We start from the raw sequence: 11,120 nt of genomic DNA on the forward strand, positions 1-11,120 counted from the left end.
TAAATCGCGTATAGTCCTATCGAGTGTTTGCGTTTGGCCGACTGGCCTGTCACGGGTTTTCGTTAACGGAGGAGGCGCGTGCTTCCCGCGTACTTTTCGCGTGTTCTTAACTTATTTCCTTATTCTCGTTCTTCATATTTATTCATACTTTCTCGAAGATGAAAATGTGCCGCCGGTGATTTCGTCGCGAATTCGATCTCGAGTCCACTCTATTTCCTTAATTCCCGTCTTCTTTTTCTCTTCTTTCTTGCCCATTAATCTACTTCGCGTGCGCGGGCAAACCGAGATTCATTTTGTTTTTCGCTTACGATTTTTTTCTCGCGATTAATTTATTTTTTTTATCCACCCACGTGGTTTCTCGACGGTGGATCGATCGGTTGAAAATTTTCATACGAAATAACGAATAATCGAGAATTATTTCTCCGTGACAACTGTTTTCTTTGCTTTGCGAAAACCAATCGTCCGTGCGAGTTTCGCGAGGAGAAAAAGAGAACGAGAGAAAGAAAGAAAGAAAGAAAGAAAAAGGAGGAAATTCGTACCAAAAAGTCGATGGCGAAAAGGCGAACGAGTTGAAACCGAGAGTGATTAACGATGCTAGTCAATTAGTAGCGGCAGCAGGCAGCTAAGGCATTAAGACATTGTCGGAGAACAGTTTTTCGTTTTGAGAAGCGAGAAGCGGCTGGAAAATTTGCTCGAGCATATAATCCGGTGATTCGTCGTCCTTGAAATTTCTGACACGTTTCTTTCGCTCAATTACGCTTACAAATAGTTTCAAAGATTCTTCGACCAGTAAAACGATAGCATTTACCAAAAAGGCTTCGGTAATTAAACGTGCTACTTTTTCTTATCTTATTTTCCACGATCGATCTTTGCAAAGCCTTTAACAGTCTCCGGTGAGTTACGAGCAGTTTCTAATTGCAAATAATGTTTAAATCGGATCGGTCGGTAAAACAGAACCGTTACGATTAGTTACGAATATGACTGTTAATAGAAACTATCGATTAAAATCGCCGTAATTCGATTTTCGATTGTTTCTTAGTTTTTAGAAATTCCATAGCTAAATTGTTCATTTTTTTGTTGTTGTTGTTCTGTCGATAACCGTTGCTTCAGTTACCTCTAGATTTTCTAATTAGGGTCAAATCGTTGGTTATAACGAGTTTTTTTATTTTCATTAACAAGTCCAAATGATATTTTTCCTTTATTTATGTGATCTGTATATTTACGACAAAATCAGTATGTTAAGTCGTGTATTGTTTTTCGGTCAGGACATTTTTCACGCGAATCAGGTGATTAATGTTAATTATTTTAACCGAAAGTGATCAGATTGAGATTATAAGGAACAATCGAAAATGATACGAAGATATCAAAACCAAATAGAAAAGACAAAGGTTCAATTACTTGTTACACGTATTAACTTAGTCGGAACTTCATTCATCAACATGGATTACGTTAACCGCATAAATACGTTTTGACTAGAGAAAAATGAAGAAATGGAAAAGTGAAAACGATAGCAAGACCAAATTGCAATAGAAAATATTAAATCGCGATGCACGATAACCCGATCGAAGTAAGAATTAGCAGTATTCGTCGCGTTTTATCGCGAAGATATAAGATCGGAACACTTTGTTCGAGAAATCGTCGAGAGACATCGAATCACCGATCCAAGTAACGTCCTAGAACACGTGAGCCTAGAGCGATCTTGACTCCGAATTGGGAACTACCCTTACGGAAATTACCGGGACTTACCCGTAATCGTGACGCCAGTCCTCGGCCGCCGAGTTTGCGTTTATTTATTTAAAAGAAGCACGCCGAAAATGTTTGTTACCGCGAGGCGAATAGGAAAGTTACGACTCGCGACACAGCGAGATTACTCTAGCAGCGTATATGAAGCGCGCGTTATGTTCGTTAAATTATTCGTATAAGTTAGAGGCCACGTGTAAAGACGTGTTCACGTCGAGGTAGCTTAAGTGTCGACGACGGTATCGTTCCATTCTTCTCATTTCTTCTATTTCTTCCTTCCGTTACGAATTCCGAAACGAAGGTAGACAACAACCCCCCCGAGGAACCTACGTTATTTTCCTTTATACGTTTTATTTATTTATTTATTTATTTATTATTTCGTTTTATTAAGCGGCGATCGAGCGAACGCGAAAGCCTCTCGACGAGGATACGATTCGGTTCGATATCGCTAGAATCCGCGGTTATATACGCCGGATATCAATCGAACGGCAGCTAGCCCATCCCAAAGCCTCCATTTCGTTTGGTTCTCGACACTTGAGCGGCTTCGCATCGCGTAGCTCGAAATTTGTAGCAGCTCTACGCGAGCCCGACACTAGTATTAATTCTCGTTTAATTCCTATTACCATGGTGGGCATTGTTTGTTTCGAATTCTGCTTTTAATCGATGCAGTTTCGCCTCCTCGAATGCGCGCGTCTCCCCCACCTATCTCGATTAAGCTCCGAGAGGGAAGGGAGAGGTGCGAGTTCTCGCTGGGAGGTCGCTCTCGCGGAATAATTAACCAGCGGAATTGCGAATTCTTTTCTTTTCGAGAATTTAGGTTTTAAGTCGATATATCGATGGACTCGACGTTTCGATGGGTCAACCAAAGCGAATTGTAACTTCCGCGAACAACGTCCATTCTCTGTACCGCTGTTTTTAAAAGAGATTTTAACGGAACACGCGCTTTAGGAGGCGTGCAGCGCCGAGCTTGCGGCTTTCAAGCTCGTCGAGATCGTTTTCGAACGAGCCTTTGCGTCGAGCGTAGAGATAATATAATCGGAAAGCAGTCGGAACGCAGCGAACGATCATCAAAACGATCGCGAAACATGCGGAAATGTCGAGCAGCGAGGCTAAATTTTCTGTTAAATCGATCGTTTATTATTACCACGAGTGAAAATTCCATGTGTTTCATTTGAAGACTGAGTTCGATCGAATCCCGATACGCAACAAATTTTTCCAACAGCGTTACCTAACCTATACGTTACGATTCGCTTACGGCGTCAGGTTCCCATGTATCACACGCGTTGGGAAACTAACGATGATAAATAGCGACGAAACTCGTTACAAACTGTAATACAGTTCTAGGAAAAAAATCTATGCTCCATCCATGCGAATCGAAGCGTTGAAACACCGATCCGTTTAATAGTATTTTCTCCATTGTATCGTACCACGTAAGAAATGCGATTTTTGCAGCGTCCCGATTCGTATCTTTTAAATAATTCGTCTAGTCGAAGGAACAGTTCGCGATCGAACCTACGATGCGTCGCTGTTCGTAATCGTCAGCGCAAAATCGAGACGTCGCAACGAGAAATCGGAATCGTGGTTGCTCCGTGATCGCTCGTATGCTACGTCATCGTTCCGTTCACCGATCAGGGATCACGAACGCCAGGCAATCGCGTCATTCCGAGTTTCTAAACGTGGTTGCTCCGTGATCGCTCGTATGCTATGTCATCGTTCCGTTCACCGATCAGGGATCACGAACGCCAGGCAATCGCGTCATTCCGAGTTTCTCGGTTTCGTATCGATAGTTCGATCGATTTCGTAGCCACGACTGTTCGTTTTCGCTTACTCGGGCCAGGACAGGTTCCTCGCGAGTTTAAACCAATTGTAACGCGATCGGAATTGAATGAAATCAAAACGGAGAAACGAAGGAAAGCGAGAAAAGGAAAATGTGGAAGGGAGAGTTCCTGTGCGAATACGCGAATGGCAAACACGCGCAAGCTCGTCTTCTGTTAACCGAAACTGTATATGAATATATCGCGATTTTCTCGGGTAATTTTTGCCCAGGCAAATTGTTCGTTTGGTGTGTCGTCGATGAATATATCTTCTCTTCGTTATTTATTTATTTATACCATTGATATGTACGGTCAGTCATGAAACGTTCACAAGCCAAAGAGGCGGAGCTAGTAAAAATAAAAATACGCCTGAAAGGTTTCTTTCCGTGCGACTATTTGATATTATCGTCGTAATAGTTGTTATTATTATTATTTTTATTTATTATTATTATTATTATTATTATTGCCACCATTATTATTACTATTATTATTATTACCACCACTGCTACTATTACTATTAATATTATTGTTATTATTATTACCACCACTGCTACTATTACTATTAATATTATTGTTATTATTATTACTATCATCGTTATTATTTCTATTATTATTTTTATTTTTATTATTATCATTATCATTATCATTATTATTATTATCACTATCATCGTTATTATTTCTATTATTTTTATTATTAGTATTATTATTACTACTATTACTATTGCTATTATTATTATTATTATTATTATTATTATTATTATTATCATCATCTTTTTCCCCGAGTATTTTCGGATGGTATACTCAATTAATATTATTATTACTATTATTATTATTATTATTATTATCATTATTAGTATTATTTTTTGTATTAAGGAGGAGGGAAATACTTTATGCACCGCAAGAAAACGAGTGGTTCAAATTCCTTGTGTTTCGAACGGGGTTACGGGTTTTGTTTTTTTTTTTCAGTTGGGTCTTAATCGTTTCTTCAGGTCCTTGACATGTACTTTATATGTTTATCTTTTGTTCATTTAATCTATGGAGTATCGGTCGTTTCTTTTGCTATATCGAACAGTCTCTATGTAGTCAGCCACTGCCTTCCATAAATCTTCATTAGCCAACGTTGTTAAAATTACGTTTTCAGACACCAATGATCACGCTAAAATGCACAGCTTTTTTTACGCTACGAGCCTGCTCGATATCATCGTTCTTCCGGCTGTTTTGTTAACGTCTTTTTTTGTACATGGTTTCAAAAATTTAGTCTGTTATCCGAAGTAATCCCCAGGTACTTTACCGACTTCTTCGCTGTCGTGAAATAGCGTTTCATGTTTTATCATCGTTCGAATGATAACTGGTATTCGTTTCGTAAGTATCCATTTTTACAACTGTTAGCTGCAATCCATTATCATCCATTCTCGCGTTGACTGGTCACATAGCCTGTTTCAACTTGACTCGCCATGTCTGTGTGTTCAGATGTAACGTCGAGTGCAACGTCGTTGGCACACCCTACGAGGAACACACAATCCAGCATCTTCAGTTCCAATAGGTCATCGTATAAAACATTCCACATTTCAAAGCCATTGAATCGAACCTTATGCGACGTCTGCGATAATTTTCTTTGTCCTTCCTCTCTCTCTTGTGTATCGTATCATTTGTATCAACTGTTATTTGAGTAATCATCCATAATACGAAAGAAATACCCGGAAACATTGATGTTATGTCCCGATTTTTTCAGCATGTTGTTTTCTATTCCACCCAAGTCAAGATATAGACAAGTACAAGACTATAGATAGGGCAGAACAGTAATGTAGGAGGGGAGGGGGCTGTACGACCAGTGGTAAACCCGCTTTACCTTTACCCTTGTTCATGTAGACGAGTCGTGCTCTTCTTTATCGAGCATCGAAGATCACTGTAGTCAGGTATAAGTTGTACATACCCAGAAAAAGCTGCTTCTGGTTTGTTCCTATCTCGTTGCGCTCTCCGTGAAGTCTGAAGTAGCTACTCTTCAACTTTGCAATCTCTTCGTTCTACCACTATACCGAATGCCTGGTACTTCTACGTCTCCTAATGGGCACGAGTACACAGCAAACTCGCGCGATTAGCTACGCGATGAAATGCACGATGACTTCCGTACTCTTCGGTGTATCGTGTTATCAGGTGTTAAGAATGTCGTTCAACATACTTTACAGGATCTTTACAAATTTGGTTTAGTCCAGTTTTTTAATTTCAACGAAGATGTTTCACGGTATTACGTCTTTCCAGTCTCGTATTTCTTCTGCTACCATAATACTAATGATCACTGCCAATGAACTCCGATAGCCGTCCACTCCTTGGTTTTCTGCATCAACCTCTTTCGCGATGAGGATACGTTTAGGACTGAATTACGAAAACCAAGGCTTCTAAAGATAGGCGTTGACACAATATCGAGGATTATCAAACCGAGCCGAGTTATCGCTTCAGGAATAAGTCTACCTCTAATATCAGATTAAAACATGATCCACTTCAGGGTTCTGATATCGAAGTCACTAGCAATCGTGTACTTTTCTCTATATTCATGAGTTCATCTTCCCTGGAGTGCAACTTAAAATTTCTCCACGGTATCGGGCTGTATATAGTAGATCGCGTAAGCAGCTCACACGAGTATCCATTGGAACTCTTCAGACGTTCGGTACCCGTATGACCGCAGTGGTTGAAATGTTGCTATACTAAATGAAATTGTCTTCATTTCATTTCAGTACTGTTATTAGTATTGATACGAGTTCAACTCGTAGATAGATTCTGTTAGAAAATCATTCGCGATTCTACTTGGTCTACTACACTTCGTATTCGCCTGGAAGATTTTGGTTATTTTGCTGCTTCCTATAATACTTCTACTTTTGCAGCCCAGCTTTGAATATTTCCTGCCCAATCAAGCCAGACGTGTAATCTCAGTTTTCCTTCGAGTTTTGATATTGCAGATAAGGGTCTTGTCTAACTTGTATGCGCAAATTTCTGTCTTGGTTATTATTATTGTTATTAATATTATTATTATTATTATTATTATTATTATTATTATTATTATTATTATTTCCCTTTAGGGATAAATAAAATGCGTTATACATCACAAGTTGTTTCCCGTGTGTGAGATGCGCGTCGTGATCTACAGACTGAAAACTTCCTCGCCATCTTCGCAGTTGTTTTCGGAACAGTACCGCTTTCGCATTGTTACGTCGTGCTGCGCTATTCCCATCGCTGCGTTAGGTTGTACGGAGGTGCAATTTACATCGGTGAAAATCTGCGAACGAGCGTAAGCTAAACATGAATCGTCTCTCTCGCTTCACACGACAGTTTTCGCATATACAGCAATTGCGTTATAGTATTCTTGACTCCAGAGCATTACTCCCACATCGCGAATGATCTCGGCAACTAAGGCAGCGAGCTTCTCCCGCCTTGTTGCGCCAAGGCAGTCGTAGTAAAGAATTTATGACACGCGTCATCATTCTCGGCGCCGCAGTATAGCACTGTGGGGACTTGATTTTCTTCATTTTGAAGAGATGCTTTTTGAGATACTCGTACTCTGTCAGGGCTAACTCAGAAACTTCGATCTCCTACTCGGTAGAACAACAATCCGAGTCCTGGAAGAATAGCTTCGCTTGGAGTTTAAAGACCTCAAGGTTTAAAGATGCTCATTTACTAACAACAGTCTTGATCGTATTTTGGAAGACACCTTCATCTTTGCATCGCATCAGCTTCACGAGGATTTCGTCCTCTAGCATTTTTCTGACTCCTTGTACGCCACTTTTTATTTCTCTAAGTAGAGCCTACTTCCTAATCACACATGTTGCAGTGCGACTTCCTGGTAACAAGTTGGACCAAAACGGCACTCTTACGGAACTTATTACGGCGACAGTTCCTGCAGTTCTTTTTTCTTTTTCCATTCCTGTTTCCAGGTTTCTGCGGTACACGACTTCTGTGTCTTTTTGTGCACTCAGTAACGCCTTCTGAGTAGGAATCTTCTGCTTTTCTTGGTTCGCAACGGTAGTCCACTTTTCGTTATCCTGTGCTTAGACCCTCTTTCTCTTTTCCCCTTCTTCTTTCCTCTCCCCTTCTCTTCTTTCGTCTTCCTTTTTGTCTTCTTTCTTCTCAGAGCTGATAAAGACCATACCGTTTATCGGTTGTTGTCAGACTTGGCCGCAAAAGTAGCACCTCTTGTGTTCAAACCTTGAAGTGTTCCTCGATACACCTCCGCGTCTTTTTACTGTCTAGACCAAATTCCAATCACTTTCCAAGGTGCAGTAATCCATTCTTCACGTTCATAGAAAGGTTCTTCTTACGTTCAATTGCCTGCCTCGTAGTTTTGAGGATCTCACACCTGAGCCGCAACTCGTCTTCGACTTTTTGGAATCCTGAATCTGCCGCTCTACATCGTCTCTGCTTAACAGGCCTGCAATCACTTTTATCATTTTTAGGTGCTATCAAAATCATGCGGTCCGGTCTTGGATCACTGCAGCTGACAGGCAATGGCGTATCGAAACTTGCTTGCACAATCTCGACACGCGTCGCTACTGGATATCTGACTTTCTGCACCGTAACTTCTTTAACTGACTTCATACTTGGTTTTTAATTTGATATTCCTTCTTGTAGACTGTTGATCCACCAGATGATATTGGATGATTTCTCTCCTACCCGCCATATTTCAAGGGCATTTCCCTATCCGCCATCCGGGAACACAATTACTATTATTATTACTGTAACTATTATTGCTATTATTAATATTATTATTACTATTAGTATTATTATTATGATTACCAATATTGCTATTGCTATTATTATTATTACTATTATTATTATTACTAGTACTATTGCTGTTATTGCTATTATTATTATTATTATTATTATTATTATTATTATTATTATTGCTATTATTGTATTATTATTATTATTGTCACCATCGACCTACATAGTAAATTATTCTTATCGACATCCTTCAATAAACCTCGCCAGCGTCATTCTCGTCGAGCGTCATCGTTGATCGGCTCGTTTCGTCGCATTCGTTCATTGATGTCTCCGTGTGCAAGGTTTACCGCGTTCGAATTTGCCTGAATGCGTGGCACCCGTTAAAACTGAAAGACAAGAAATCTTTTGTAAATTGTATAAAAAAAAAGAAGTAGCAAAAGTTGTAAAAGGAACGCGAGAAATGTGCGAAAATAAAATTTTTGTGAAGAACGAATTGCGTTATTCCTTTCCTTTGTGAACATGGTAATTAGCGCCTGCTCATGTCTATTCCAGTGGGGTTTAAATCTGCCAATCGAAGAGTTATATTTCTCACCTTCGTATAATTCTGTATTATTTCTTTTTTGTGCGTTGAATCGTTATCCTAATAGAAATGAAAGGTACCAAGAATATTATTTTTTTCATCTTTCTTTAGATTAATTTCCACAGCATTTAAATACGTCATTTTATACATAGTTTCATTTAAAGTTGAAGCGTGATTATTTTATACCATAATAAGCAATGTATATCCAAATTAGCGTTATACATAATCGCCGATGACTTTTATAGTGTATTTCTTCTTTTTTGTCGTCTGGAAAATTTTAGATGACAGTAGATTTACAAATATTAAATTCTTTTCTCATTGCGAAATATTTTCTTTTTGACATTACAATCATTCTTTGAATTGAATCTTAATATTCGTCGCATTTTTCTATTACAGATAGTGATACTAATACACAATAAACGTAAAACAATATTTTTGATACTCTGTACACGTCACAACTAATTGATTAAGCAGAATCTTCTATGTGACAAAATATATCTATGGAATTCAAACTTCAAAACAGCTTATTTTTAGCTTTTTAAGCTCCTAAAATTATATTTTTACTTCTATTTTTAAAGTTTAAAAATTTACGAATTTCGAAATGTAGAACATGAAAAGTCTCGATCACCAATTTTGCAAACGTTAAATTTAATTGACACGAATCAACGAAAGTTTGTATTATGTACACATCATCTTTGAAAAGAATTATGTAAATCTTTCTAAAAAATCGTAAAAAGAATAACAAAATATTATTACTGATACATATTTAATTTGCGATTTATTTATAGAATTAAAATATTTTTAATTGAATAACGAAGAGATCAACATAGGTGAATAATACATTTTTCTAATTTAGGTTCAGGACATTAAAATTTTTCGCTTTAATTGCTATATAAAGTATCAAAATTAAAATAATTTCTGAATACGCAATGGCTTGAATTTACATTTAGCAGTACAAGTATATTTTAATAAAAATGATTTTATATTAAGCCTGAGAGTTCATAATCTGAGGTTGAAATCATAAATACATGCTATATCGAGGATGCTACTACTATTTTTACTGATATGCGTAGAAATCAGTCAATTTTGAACCTAGCTGAAACTGAAAAAATCTGTTCAAGAATTTATTCAATATAGGATATCGAAATCTGCAGCTCCAGTCTTCAAGTTATTATTCAAGTTATTATTCAAGAAGTTATTATCACTTGTATAACGAATTAAATATGTAATTTAAATATGTAAATATGTAATTAGCTACTTCATATTCGAAAATTAAAATATAAACTGCTTGTAACCATATTAAATAGATTTCCAAGAAAAGTTTAAATTAAGCATTGGCTACCATTGTGAATATATCGTTGGTAAACAATCCATCAATTATATTTTCTAACAATAATTTTATGATTTCTCAGATATTCCTGGCTCTAATTTACAACGAATTTACATAGTGAGTTACTGAATATTTAGTATGTTAGTTAATCACTGATCAAAGATTAAGATTGGTCATCGTGATAATATAGTACGATGACTAGATATTTGCAAAATGTGCACAGATATACTTTTTACAACTTTTATAAGTGTTTCTAGATAAATAATTATGCATTCCGAATGTTATAAAACATATTTCGTAACAATTTTTTGTTAGTAAGACTCAAGGCTATCATTATTCTCTTTAGTCGACATGTAAACAATTTAATAATACATCAGTAAAGATTACTATGAAAAAAATTGTTGTATATCTAATCGCATTAATTAATAGATTAACTCTATCATTTTTCTCTATCAAAGAGTAAATTGAATTCAACATCTCTGATTTTAATAAATTTTATAGAAATTTTATCTAAAATTGATGATAGATGTAAGGTTAAACGTTATTGCGCATGCGTGCGCTTGGATGAGTCGAACTTTCCCAGCGGCAACTACCTAAACGATACTACCTTAACCTAAATGACACGTATTTCCATGAAGGATTTATACGTAATAAGAAAGACCGTTTGATGATACACAGATACCTTAATATGAAAGAAACCTATTAGAATGTAAGTGAAAAGTAAATAAATATACAAAATTCCGTATTATTACCTTATTACATTTTATCTGGAAAAGTACAAAAAAATTAAAATGGAGTGAATATAACCTTAGATATTATAATATTGGATATTATACAAAATAATTGTTCATGCAGTATAGTTTAAAAATACAATTTGCTATTTATGTTCATATTTTTGTATTTCAATATCTAAGAAAAATTTATTTTTTAATAACATCATATA

The sequence above is a fragment of the Eufriesea mexicana genome, unplaced genomic scaffold (assembly GCF_001483705.2).
Source record: "Eufriesea mexicana isolate 0111107269 unplaced genomic scaffold, ASM148370v2 scaffold50, whole genome shotgun sequence".
NCBI lineage: Eukaryota > Metazoa > Arthropoda > Insecta > Hymenoptera > Apidae > Eufriesea > Eufriesea mexicana.